We start from the raw sequence: 14,841 nt of genomic DNA on the forward strand, positions 1-14,841 counted from the left end.
TCGCGGGGGCAGCATCCTAAGTAAAGAGGCCCAGACCTTCCTCTCCCCAACCACCTCCTCCAGCTTATCCGGGGGAACACCAAGGCGTTCCCAGGCCAGCCGAGAGATATAATCTCTCCAGCGTGTCCTGGGTCTGCCCCGGGACCTCCTCCCGGTGGGACATGCCTGGAACACCTCACCCAGGAGGCGCCCAGGGGGCATCCTTGTCAGATGCACGAACCACCTCAGCTGGCTCCTTTTGATGTGGAGCAGTAGCGGCTCTACTCTGAGCCCCTCCCGGATGGCCGAACTTCTCACCCTATCTCTAAGGGAGAGGCCAGCCACCCTTCGGAGGAACCTCATTTCTGCCGCTTGTATCCGCGATCTCGTTCTTTCGGTCACTACCCACAGCTCGTGGCCATAGGTGAGGGTAGGGACGTAGATCGACCAGTAAATTGAAAGCTTCGCTTTTACACTCAGCTCCCTCTTCACCACGATGGACCGGTGCAGCGTCTGCATTACTGCAGCTGCAGCCTCAATCCGTCTGTCGATCTCCGGCTCCCTTCTCCCATCACTCGCGAACAAGACCCCGAGATACTTGAACTCCTCCACTTGGGGCAGGAACTCATCCCCGACCCGGAGTGGGCACTCCACCCTTTTCCGGCTGAGAACCATGGCCTCAGATTTGGAGGTGCTGATCCTCATTCCCGCTGCTTCACACTTGGCTGCGAACCGTTCCAGTGCGAGCTGGAGGCCCCCACCCAATGAAGTCAACAGAACCACATCATCCGCAAAAATCAGAGATGAGATTCTGAGGCCACCAAAGTGAAAGCCCTCCGCCACTTGGCTGCGCCTAGAAATCCTGTCCATAAAAATTATGAACAGAACCGGAGACAAAGGGCAGCCCTGGCGGAGCCCATCACCCACCGGGAACGAGTCCGACTTATTGCCGGCAATGCGAACCAAGGTCTTGCAACGGTTGTATAGGGATTGAATGGCCCGTAGCAATGGGCCAGACACCCCATACTCCCGCAACACCTCCCACAGGACACCCCGAGGGACACGGTCGAATGCCTTCTCCAAGTCCACAAAACACATGTAGACTGGTTGGGCAAACTCCCATGCACCCTCAAGTATCCTGGAGAGGATAAAGAGCTGGTCCAGTGTTCCGTGACCAGGATGAAAACCGCATTGTTCCTCCTGTATCCGAGGTTCGACTAGTGGACGAACTCTCCTTTCCAGCACCCTGGCATAGACTTTCCCAGGGAGGCTGAGGAGTGTGATCCCCCTGTAGTTGGAACACACCCTCCGGTCCCCCTTCTTAAAGATGGGGACCACCACCCCGGTCTGCCAGTCCACAGGTACTGCCCCTGATCTCCACGCAACATTGCAGAGGCGTGTCAACCAGGACAGCCCTACAACGTCCAGAGCCTTCAGGAACTCGGGGCGGACCTCATCAACACCAGGGGCTCTGCCACCAAGGAGTTGTTTAACTGCCTCAGTGACCTCGCCCCCGGAAATTGGCGGGTCATTCCCCTCATCCCCAGACTCTGCTTCCTCCTCAGAAGACGTGTCAGTGGGATTAAGGAGGTCCTCGAAGTATTCCTTCCACCGCCTGACAATTTTCTCAGTCGACGTCAGCAGCACTCCGCCAGCACTATGCACGGTGCAGGTAGAGCACCGCTTTCCCCTCCTGAGACGCCTGATGGTTTGCCAGAATCTCTTCGAGGCAGTCCGAAAGTCTTTTTCCATGGCCTCTCCGAACTCCTCCCACACCTGAGTTTTTGCTTCAGCCACTGCCCGAGCCGCATTCCACTTGGCCTGTCGATACCTGTCGGCTGCCTCCAGAGTCCCACAGGCTAACCAAGCCATATAGGACTCCTTCTTCAGCCTGGTGGCTCCCTTCACCTCTGGTGTCCACCATTTGGTTCGGGGATTACCACCACGGCAGGCACCAACCACCTTGTGGCCGCAGCTCAATGCAGCAGCTTCGGCAATGGAGACGCTGAACATGGTCCATTCGGACTCAATGTCCCCAGTCTCCCTCGGAATGGTGTTGAAGCTCTGCCGGAGGTGTGCGTTGAAGATCTCGCGGACTGGGGCCTCTGCTAGACGTTCCCAGCACACCCTCACTACGCGTTTAGGTGCATCAGGTCTGTCCAGCGTCCTCCCCCGCCACCTGATCCAACTCACCACCAGGTGGTGATCAGCTGACAGCTCAGCCCCTCTCTTTACCCGAGTGTCCAGAACATATGGTCGCAGGTCTGGTGATACGATTACAAAATCGATCATCGACCTACGGCCTAGAGCGTCTTGGTGCCACGTGCACTTATGGACACTCTTATGTTCGAACAGGGTGTTTGTTATGGCCAAACTGTGATTAGCACAGAAGTCCAATAACAAAGCACCGCTCGGGTTCAGATCAGGGAGGCCGTTCCTCCCAATCACGCCCCTCCAGGTCTCGCTGTCGTCACCCACATGAGCATTGATGTCTCCCAGCAGGACAACAGAGTCTCCAGGTGGAGCACCTTCCAGCACCCCTCCCAGGGACTCTAAGAAGGCTGGGTACTCCGAACTGCCACTCGGCGCATAAGCACAGATGACAGTCAGGAGTCCAGGAGACTGGTTCCAGAGCCCAAGCCATGCGTAGAGGTGAGCCCGACTATATCTAGCCGGTACCTCTCAACCTCACGCACTAACTCAGGCTCCTTCCCCACCAGAGAGGTGACATTCCATGTCCCTATTGCCAGTCTTGGCAGCCGGGGGTCAGTCCGCCAGGGCCTCCGCTCCTGGCCGCCACTCGGCACACAATGCACCCGACCCCTATGGCGCCTCCTGCGGGTGGTGGGCCTGTGGGAGGATGGGCCCATGTCTCCTCTTCGGGCTGTGCCCGGCCGGGCCCCATGGACTAAGGCCCGGCCACCAGACGCTCGCCCTCAGGCACCCTCCCCGGGCCTGGCTCCAGGGCGGGGCGCCGGTAACCCTATCCCGGGCAGGGTAAACTGTTCCCTCGATATTCTTTTCATAAGGGTCTTCTGAATCGCTCTTTGTCTGGTCCCTCACCCAGGACCAATTTGCCATGGGAGACCCTACCAGGGGGCAAAAGCCCCCAGACAACATAGCCCCTGGGATCCCTGGGACACACAAACCCCTCCACCACGATAAGGTAGCGATTCAAGGAGGAGCCATTATAGCCCACATTTTAATAATACGTCTGCATTAAGTGCATAGTAATTACATAAATTGCAAAAAAGTGCAATAAACTACAAAAACATTTTAAATTGTTTTTGATTTTTTAACATATATTTCTAGTTTGAGAAATTTAAGAGGCTTATCCCTCAAAAATGTAAATACAAAATAGTTGCACAAACTAGTTTCCCACCAAAGGAAATTTATTTTAAGTGTCTTCATAGTTTTATTTTTGAGATACACCAATTTTCATATACTGCAGGAAAAACGAAAAAATATATTATAGTGCAAATTTGCAAAAAAAAATAGCATATGCATCAAAATAAAATATTTCCAGCAGTGCAATATGAGTCCTCAGCATCCCAGAAACGACACAGAAAGTCAAAAAGTCAAACATAACTTTTAAAAACACAAGTATAGGCTCATAAGGCCACAATGGTAAAAAAACTACATTTCTGCAAAATGACATCACTTCCGGTTTCGGGCAGGTCATGCCGGACATGTGATAGTTCACGCTGATGGACGTAGGAAGTGTTACAAACAGCTGATCGGATCGGCAAAGCGTGTTTCTGGAATATTATGTTTTTGTTGCTGCAAGTGCTTTTTATGCAGTTTTTGCAAAGCTATATGTGGAAGGAAACTGTGACCTAGGACAAGCTGATGGCATAAGATGTAAGTACAACTCCTCCGGTTTCATATGCAAAAAAAATGATTGCGCTAGCTCACGTGGTTGCAGTGCTACCGGGATTTAAAAATAGTTAAGCAAAATGGAGCGTGTCCGCTCCGACCGGCTTTAAAGGGTTAAACAAATTCAAATCCTGAATGTGTCTATGAATAAGTGTCAACAAGCAATGAGTTAACAAGCTTAGCCTGCACTAACCTGCCTGGTCTTTTACTGCAACCCATGAGAAATGCATTGTTTTTCAAGCTCTAAAATGAATGAAGACATTACATGAAAGGTTTAAATTTCACATGCTGAGTAATTCCTACTTCTTGAAAATAACCTCTCTTCTTCCTCTCCTCTCCTGTCTTATCTTATCTTATCTTATCTTTTTTTTTTTTTTTTTTTTTAATCTTTCTCCATCTCTAATAATGTTGCACAGAAAACAATGAGCTGTGGCGGACCACCAGGTGGCTCCACTCACACCCAAGTTGAAGGGAAGTGCTGGGGGTGGAGATTTTGGCGCTTTCTGTATGTGAAGTTCTGCTGAGTCAGCTAATAAAGTTGGAGTGAGACACTGAGACATCTCCTGTCGTTTTTACATACCTCCACATTGGTGACCCCTGTAGCACACATGCTAAGGTTTGAAGACGAAGCCAGCTCTGGCCTGGAAGCATCGGCTGGCACCGGACTTCCACCTCCGCCGATGGCTGTGTTTGCTGTGGCAGTTAAATTGACGGATATTTGGCTTCATGACCCTCCTTCCTGGTTCGTGCATGTAGAAGCTCAGTTTTCTCTTCGTGGAGTTTCAGCCGACGATACCAAATACCACCATGTGGTGGCCTCACTTGATCCGCTGTCCACCCGCCATGTGATGACTCTCCTCCGGGACCCCCCAGCCCAAGGCAAATACACCGCCCTCAAGGTGCTGCTGCTGCGGCGTTACTCCCTCTCTGATGCTGAGCGGACCAAGAAACTCCTTTCCCTCGCGGGCCTGGGCGATGTTACCACTCCCGAGCTCATGGAGAGCATGCTGTCCTTACTGGGCGCAGATAACGGAGAATTCCTCTTCACCCACCTCTTCCTCCGACAGCTGCCGGCTCGGGTGCGCACTGGCCTTGCCAACTCCCCGCTATTGGCCACAAAGGATTACCGCTCCCTTGTGGAAGAGGCGGATCGCATCCTCCTGGCTACCAGGAGTTTCGGCGTCCAGGTGATTGTCCCGGACTCACCAGCGGTTTCCCCCGCCCGTTCACCGATGCTCCAGGGGCCCTCCGACTCGTCCACGGTGGCTAGAATCGGTGCACGGCGGCACCGCGGAAAAGGGCTTTGTTTTTATCACCAGCGTTTTGGAGCGAAGGCACGGCACTGTCTGTCGCCTTGCAGTTTCCAGACCCAGGGAAACAGGCCTGCCAGCGCTCTGTAGCAGCTGCGACCGCTGGCAACAAGGAGAGGCTGCTTTTCACAGAGGATTCACGCTCAGGAAGGCGTTTCCTGGTGGACTCCGGCTCACAGAAGAGCCTTCTTACCCCGGCTGGCTCGGACAGGCTAGCTGAGGGCTGCGGGCCACTGCTAGCTGCGGCTAATGGCTCCCCCATCAAAACCTTCGGTGAAAGGTTGGTGACTGTTTGCTTAGATGACGGTGACTTTCAGTGGAACTTTGTTGTTGCTGCTAGCTCTGTGCCTATAATAGGCGTTGATTTTCTTTGTGCTCACGGACTGCTGGTTGATGTTGCAGACAAACAGACGTTTAATTGACACATGACACATTAACCTGTTTGACTAGGGGTGCTCAGCCCGTGGTGCATGCTAACTCAGTAGCTTCGGGTGACGCTTTTCAGTGTTTGCTTTCTGAGTTTCCCTCACTCACTGTCCCCACTTTCTCGAGCACTGTGATGAAGCACAGTAGGGCCCCCGGTATTCGCGCGTGCGCGCCGCCTCGACCCTGCCGAACTGGCTGTTGCTCGGGAGGAGTTTGCCACCATGGAGCGCCTGGGCATCGTGCAGCGTTCGAATAGTGCCTGGGCTTCCCCGTTACACATGGTGTCCAAATCCGATGGTCAGTGGCGACCTTGTGGGGATTCCCGCCGTCTCAATAATGTCACAGAGAACGATCGTTATCCCATTCCCCACATCAAATATTTTTCCGCCCATCTTGCGGGGACCTGTTTTTTCGAACATCGATTTGGTATGGGGATATCACCAGGTTCCCGTGCGCGCTGAGGATGTCCCCAAAACCGCCGTCATTACACCTTTCAGCCTTTTCGAGTTTCTGCACATGCTTTTTGGCCTGAAAGGTTCCACCCAAACCTTCCAGTGGTTGATGGACTCGGTCTTGCACGGGCTGCCCTTTGTTTTTGTATATCTTGATGATATACTGGTGGCCAGTAGTTCGGAGGAGCAACACATGTTCCATCTGCGTCAGGTTTTTCGGCGTTTGGCGGAACATGGACTGATCATTAATCCATCTATATGCCAGTTTGGGTTGCTAGTTCTCGACTTCCTCGGGCACTGTATTTCTGCCGAGGGCACGGTTCCGTTGCCTGACAAAGTTAGAGCTGTTTCAGATTTTCCGCGTCCCACGTCTGTTAAGGCACTGCAGGAATTTTTGGGGATGGTGAATTTTTACAACCGTTTTCTCCCCAGAGCGGTGCATCTGCTGCAGCCCCTTTATGGGGCGTTAAAAAGGTAAGAAGGCTAATGACTCCATTGACTGGTTTCCGGAAATCATCCAAGCATTTTCTGATGCTAAGCCGGCGTTAGCTAATGCTGCCCTTCTCGCTCACCCATCCCCGTCGGCGCAGATTGCGTTGACCACTGATGCGTCGGACATAGTGGTGGATGCAGTGCTGGAACAGCGAATCTCGAGTGTCTGGCAACCGCTCACCTTTTCAGCCGTACACTACGTGACAGCGAGCGCAATTACAGCGTTTTTGACAGGGAGCTACTAGCTCTCCACCTGGCGACTCGTCATTTCCGTTTTTTTCTTGGGGGTCATCACTTTACCTCGTATGTGGACCACAAACCCTTGATGTTTGCATTGTCCAAGGTTTCTGATCCATGGAGTGTGTGCCAGCAGCACCAGTTGGCAGCCATTTTTGAGTTTACCACGGACATTCAGCACGTGGCTGGTAAGTCCAATCATGTGGCGGACTGTTTGTCCCGTGCGCTGGTTTCTCCCATCTTTGTCGGCATAGACTACTCTGCCATAGCTGCCGATCAGAGTGGTGACCCAGACATCCTCGCGCTTAAATCCACGCAGACGGGCCTCATACTGGAAGACATACCCGTACAGGACGGCGGCCCTCTCCTGGTCTGTGACGTTTCCATCGGCCGCCCTTGTCCAGTAGTTCCTGTTTAATGGCGTCGTCAAGTTTTTGGGCCTCTTTTAAACTGGTCCTCTGTTAAAGTTTGTTTGCCCGGGCCTTCACAAATCGGTGAAGGAATGGGCGGTGGCGTGCATTCCATGCCAGTGTGCAAAGGTTCATAAACACACCAAGGCACCCCTGGAGCAGTTCTTCATACCCGGCAAATGTTTCGATCATGTCCATGTTGATCTGGTGGGTCCTCTGCCGCAGTCACAAGGTTTTACACACCTTTTGACTATTGTTGACTGCACCACCCCATGGCTGGAGGCGGTCCCCCTGGCGGACCGCAGCAGTGGTGGCCAAGGCGCTTTTGCCAACCTGGGTCTTGCGTTTCGGCACCCCCTGTGGACATTACCTCAGACAGAGGCCCCCAGTTTGTTTCTGAGTTTTGATCAGCTATGGCTGATGGACTGAGGACCAAGGTCCACCGCGCAACTGCATACAACCCGCAAGCTAATGCGATGCGTGAACGGTTCCACAGGTCGCTTAAGGCTGCTTTTCGCGCTTCCTTAAAGGTGGCTCCACTCACACCCAAGCTGAAGGGAAGTGCTGGGGTGGAGATTTTGGCGCTTTCTGTATGTGAAGTTCTGCTGAGTCAGCTAATAAAGTTGGAGTGAGACACTGAGACATCTGTCGTTTTTACATACCTCCACAGAGCGACATTTGCACCATGATCACAGGAATGAGAAGGAGTAACTGGCCTGTGGATTTTTATGTGTGCAATATTTTTTCAATTATTTTCTTGTTGTTGAGGAATTATCTCCATGTCATCACCCAAAGCAACACTAGGTTGCAGCATGTAAAAAAAAATTCAATAGACTACTGTAAATGGGTTTGCAAACATACTTGTCATGAATGAAGTCACCAGTCAAGATATTTTAAGTGACCAAGAAGAACTGGATTGACATAATGTATCACAGGAATTAGACATAATAAAAACAGCAACATTTAATCACTATCTGATCACCATTCCTAAAATGAATGAATGGTCATGCTTGTTCAGTGAGAAATAAAAATTAGGTTAAATAAGTGTAATAATGTTCAGTAAGTGTAATAAAGTCCAGCTCCTCTGTGATTTCAAACTCACTCCAACATACAACATACAAAGACCTGGAGAGGGGCACATTCTCAGGTCATATTAGTTTCGGAGACTAAACTGAACTGAACTAAACTGAAAACTGAAGGTTTTGGGGGATTTTGTGGGAAATTACTTCAGATGTGCGTTCCGACTGAGTCCGTGAAGTTCTTGTATTTCTCTGCGTCTTTACTCTCGCACAGGTGATTCAAACAGCAATCCTTAAACTCAGCAACCAACCTACCTACTACTCTTTTTATTGTGAAGCGGGCCGGTCTGGGACACTGCCACCATACTAGTGGATTAATACATAACTTGCAGACAAAGGTCAGAAAAAGATTACATAAAATGCTGCTCTTGTTTTTCTCTTATGATAATATTCCTCTTATATCTGAAGATTTCCCAATCTTCTGACTTTTTAAATTACTGATATCACATCAGCCATATCAGTTAAAAATTTTGTTTGATCCTATTTAACTTAATGGGACTTAACCTAATGTTTTTATGCAATAGATACAAGCACCTGCATAGATTATGACTAGTCTGATGGTTAGATGAAATAAAAGAGGGCATGTGCTTGAATTCTTAGTTTTATGATCTGCTTTATATCCCTAAAGTTGCAGCTGAAAGAGACAATGTTTCTCACTTGTTACTTTTACTTTGTGGACAGTAACCTCTGTATATCAGGTAAGATGGATTTTAACCTTTTTTTCACGAGTTTTATTTTTTTATGGGCACAATGAGTACAAAATGCTTTTAATGATTTAAACACGTTGTTCTTTTCTGTGTTCGAGGTTGTGCCTTCTCATTATTATTCCCTTCGATCATGAAAGTTATATGTAAGTGTTTGATACAAAGATACACTGTTCAAATTATATATTGCTAATGAAAACTACATTTTTGCTTCAGTCTGCAGCACTGTTAAGAAAAGATAATTGAACTCTGTGAGAGTAAAGATTAGGTAGCTGCTCGCTGGCGTTGAAGAAACAGAATTAAAATCACTTCCTTAAGTTAGACTTTCAGGTCAAATGTTGACTATGAAGCAGGTGGTTGATGAACCAAAAATAAACAGTACTGGCACTCTACCGCATGTTATTTGTGCCACACTGTAAATAATAAAAATGATTATATAATGGTGATTATATGGTTTAACACCCAAAACTGTTGGTAGCAACAGCTACTTAAAGTAAAGTTTGTTGAATATTCATTCTTGTGCACTTTATGAGAACAAGTAAAAAGATGTTTATCCTCACACTGTAACTGGAAAAACAGATCAGTATTACATGTGAATATTTAATGTCTTTGATAAAGTGTTGATCTAGATGTTTTTTCTTCTTTCTCCTCCTGCATGCCCACAAAGCTTATTAAGCTAATTAAGACTACAAAGCTATGGAGAACATCACAAGTCTTATCAGTGATTGGTCCTATGGACAAGACACATCATCCAACAATACTGTGGGTGTTGTGAGAAATCCTGACTTGGGTGCAGGAATTCTTCTCGGTTACACCCTCCTCGGAGTTGCCACCTATATCTGGGCCTTCTGGTATCAACGTGATGGACTTGTTCTTCTTAAAAGAAGCTGGTGGATGCCCTACTCATGCCACCAATTCAGCTCCAGAGGTGTTCACAACATCCACGGACCTCTTATCTCTGTGATTTCCATGGATATTGTAAACGTAATCGCAGCAATAATCTTGGGAAGTCAGATGGCTACTTCTGCCTGCAACTTGAAATATACCTGTATCTACACTGTTCTGATATGTTTTATTTCGCGATGGTTCGGAGTGATTTTCCATCTCCTAACTGCCTATTTTTCGCTTGTTTACCTCTGCAACCCACAACAGGAAACTAAAATACGCTGTACCTTTGCAATTATTTACTTAATCATGTGTGCTCTGATCCCATTTTATACTTTCTTCATCCAGTGGGCAGCATACATGATGGCAATTTTTACTTTTGGATTGGTTCTGGGTATCGCTGCAAAATTTAGAGTGCCACCTGAATTACCTTCTGCTGCCACAGTGAAGGACCTGATTGGGATTCTTGCAATGTGCACTTTCTTAGTTGTTTTCTTACCCAGTTTTATTCTTGAATGCTTAATTTACAGCACTGACAACAGGAAGGTGACAGACGAGTACGATGCAATTTACGTGAATGTTTTGCTTTTCACAAACTGTCACCTGATTATGAATGGACTTCTGTGTTGCTTAATCCTGAAGTTGTCAGCTGCTGAAGAAGAACAACAACAGCAATGGGAGCTACAACTACAACAGTAACAAGTGTAGCAGGAGCAGCAACACCAGGATTTTGAAGGTCAATGGTTTGCTGTTTTTGCAAATGTAATTAGTAATTGGCTCGCAACTCTTAACTCATGTATCTTTGCTATTCAGGCTTTAACTATCTATGTCTGTGGACATTGTTCATTTCTTCTTTAAACGTATTTGACATTATTTGTTAAATAGGAGGCAAGGGCTTAAGCAAAGGTTGATTTGTATCAGTATTTTGTAGTTGGCTGTACTTCCTGTCTTATTCATCTTAACATGAATGTAATAAAGATGAAATCAGAAATGGTCATCACCATTGTAATCTCTCTGACATTATTTGATTTTAAATACTGTTTTAAAATAAATAACATAACATTACATAGCATTTAAATCCATGTTTTTGGGATCATTTTCCTGTTGTAACACCCAACTGTCTCAAAGTTTTAACCATCTATTTGTGAATTTGAGGTGAAGCTTAAGAATTTGTGGGTAGGCCTCTTTCATTATGCCATCTGATGTATCAGCAATTGCAATGGTAGCAAAACAACCACAGAGCATGATACTACCACCACCATGCTTAACAGTTGGTTCAATTTTCTTAGGTTGGAAAGCATCAACTTTACTCCAAACACAGCTCTTGTCACTGTGGCAAAATAGCTGAATCATTAATCTGATTCAACTTCATGGGAATTAAGTGAATGCTCTTTCAGGAGTCAATGCAAGCACCTTAACAGGTTACAATACTAGAAGGAACTAAAAAAGGGCATATGCTTAAAGTTTTACAAGTATTACAATCTACTTTATAGTTCTAAATAGCTCTAAAAGGCAATGATTATCAGTTGTAATCACCTTGGGTAGGGGTGGATTTAAAAAAATCAATTTCTAATAGATTTTAGTTTGAATGATGTGATCAAAACTGAATCCAATCTGGACCTTGTGAACCAGATTCAAATGAGTTATAGAAATGATGATACCCACCCCTAATCTTGGGGACAAATCATTAGCAGCCCTTGGAAATAAGTTTTCAGTGTTTTTCTTTTGATTTCATGCCTGAATTCCAGACATTGAATCCTCAATGTTTACATGAAAGTTAAAGTCAGCCACTGCTGCTTCTATTAAAACATTTAAAATGCTTGCTTGATGACAATGCACAAAACCAAATGCAAGTATTTTTGTTTCTCATGTACTTTACGTGAGCAAAAAGATGTTTATCCTCACACTGTGAATAGGAAAACAGATCGTATATGGCTACTTTAGTAGACGTTCTTGTAACTTTTAAACAGGCATTGATACAGTGCTTGCTGAAACTCCTTGGCCTGGATGTCAAAGCTTCTTTTGTTACTAAAATTTTGGAAAAAAGTAGTGGCCTCACAACTGCAATGTTTTTTTAAAACATTTTACAACTACACCACCCCCAACAACATTAGGGTTTTGAATGTGCAAGATTTGATGCTTCTGGAAAAGTAAATAATGCCTTCTCATTCCTTCAGCTGCTCCATTTGCCACACAGATCAGCTGCCTCCATCTCACTCTATCCAAAGCATCCTCTTCTGTCACACTAACTAACTGCATTCCTTTCTTCACATAGAAGTACGCTCCTGAGTCTCACTACAACCCCTACACTTAATGGACTACACAGCCACCAGAGGGTGCTGTTATATTAGGCATTTGAATAAGTTACTAACGCAGTGCTTTCAAGAAGATCATTAACCCAGGACATAACTTCAGTCATTGTGCAAACCACCTCTAAGCCATATAAGCCATAAGAAACAGTTCAATGTTGCCAGTAAAATGGATAATATTAAACCAGGACTCAACTCCCTTAATCTCAGCAACAGACACACTGTCCAAGAGTTGATGTTTTTGATATTTGATATTGCCTATAGCAGGCAAATTGTCTCACAGTTCTCATCTCATTGGCCTTTGCTGTCCATTCATCAAGTATCTGTGGACGTTGAGATCAATTTCCTTTTGGGTGAGGGCTTGGCTAAAGTTTGATTTGCAGCATTGTTAGATTTATTTCTAGGCATTTATACCTTCATTGTTATATAGGACAGTAAGGCAGACCGGCAAGGAGAAAGACAACATCAAACCACTGGGGCAGAATGGTGATATACTGGTCATCTACTCAGCCTGGTGAGCTACTGACACCTGGTCCAATAGAGTGAATGGGAAATAAAGATAGAGACATAAATAAGTATACGTCATTCAGTTTTTCCTATTTCAACCAACATATTCTTTGATAAACTCCCAATTAGAGAATGACTTATAAGTTTTTTTTTCAGTTTTGTGGAAATTCACAATACAACTTTGAAAACATAGACTTCTAAGTATTTATTTACTGGAGTTAGAGGCAAAGGTGTGCACTTAGATTGTGGAAAGCAGGTTGGTGTATTTAACGTGTATTGTATTTCAGTTCAGAATTTCCATTACGTGAGATGCAGAGAAATATGGGACCAGACATGCGCTAGCAAAGCTGCACAAGTAACAGGGAGTTTTTACTAAGCTTTCCACATTCAGGAATAGAGCAGTCAAGACCAGCTTTGTGATTTTCCACAAAAGCCCAAGAAACAGTAACCCATTTTCTGATTTTATCAAAATCTAGTTTATCGAAGAGTGTTTGGTGGGCTCTCCTGTGGCATTATGCCCGAAGGGAAAAAAGACGCACTCTCCAAGTGACCTATAACAAGATGGTTTCAGGACCTTGAGGAAAATATCGAGGTTCAGCTGAAAAACCAAGAAAGCAATTTATATATTTTTTCTCTTTGGCCCTGGATGAAACCTGTAATGTCCACAACACAGCCCAGTTACTCATCATTTTTCCTCTAAATCTTGAATGAGTAAGTAAAAGGGATCCAAATCTCTTTTGGCTGTATCGGCTTTTTAAGTTAGAGCACCATCAAAATTGACCGAAATAAGAACATAGCATAATGTTGGAACATAGTAGCAAGCAGTATTGTAATCCAACACAATATTATTGTTACTTCCAGTCCAGTTTAAGGTCTTTTTGGTTCGTACAATTCAAGCAGTGAACACGAAGTCCACAATCATACAGCAATGAAGCAGTAATCCTTTTATGGACTATAAAAAAAGTAAATCCAGATGCTTCAGTGCCCTTTGACTCTATGAGTGAGTCTATCCAGCTATTGTTTCATGTGTGTGCACGTACTCCTCAGTGACTACACAATAGACTATGTAAAAGATTCCTGTAGCACAATGATGCCACCCACTGGTTAATGAAGTGAAGTTGTTCTATTGAAACCAGACTGAGAGGAGTACGAGACTAGAACTGAGGACAGGAAATGTCCATTGGTTAATGACTTGTGTGTTACAAAATATCAACCAACAAGCATATCCTAAAAATTGTTTATCCACATCAGGAAACTGCATACTAAGATCAGAGGATGGGAACTAAGGGTTGTTGTCCCAAAGACTTTATTATAATGACATTATTATATACAGTCTGAAAGTATTTCTGATTGGTAGTCACTGGAAAGAATGCAGGTGTAGAGAACTACTGTCTCTCTTCAGACCTTGAATCTATGTCCATCTTACATACTGACAGAGATCCATATGCAGGTGCTCTGAAAATAACATCAGCTTTGCCTCATGCCATACAGCAAAAACAGTACACTCAAGTCACAATATTAATAAATATATTCGTATCCAGTTAAATGATGGCAAATCTGTGCTTTCAGTCAGACAAAGCCCTTAAAAACATCAACAAACATCAAAAACATGATGCTATAAAGCTTGACTGCTCAGGCTCCATCTGAAGCTCTGAATTTCAACAGGTAACAAACTGATGATGGGATATGGATGAATTTAGAAATGGAGAAATGGATGAATTTATGGGAAATGAATCATGCTATAAATGGATGCTTTTTCAGAGGCTGCTGTACTATTAACACGGTAAAAACAAACAAACTGTGTGGTAAGCTAAGGTTTATGCTTTTAATGGGGAATAATGGAAATGAATGCTTTTTATCCACTAGATACAAGCACCTGTGTGGGTTTTATGATAAGAGGGAAACAAAAAAACATGTCATATGCTGAATCCTTGAGTTTACAAGGTACTTTATTACCCTAAATATGCAATTTAAACACTGAGGATTTGCCACTGAGTAGTTTGCTCCTAGAGACAAGTGATTGCTATCCTCTACAGATCAGGTAATATTCATCTTTTTCTTTTGTTTTCACCCCTAATTTTCTATATTTTATGACTAGCACTGTCACGGACCCGGCTCTGGGGACTCGGGGTCCGTGGGCAGTGGGGACTATGACTGTTTTTGTTATTATTGTTG

The sequence above is a fragment of the Aulonocara sp. 'chitande type north' Nkhata Bay genome, linkage group LG3, assembly GCF_057382095.1.
Source record: "Aulonocara sp. 'chitande type north' Nkhata Bay isolate Kocher_YH1m ecotype deep benthic linkage group LG3, A_spYH_male_GT1.1, whole genome shotgun sequence".
Lineage (NCBI taxonomy): Eukaryota > Metazoa > Chordata > Actinopteri > Cichliformes > Cichlidae > Aulonocara > Aulonocara sp. 'chitande type north' Nkhata Bay.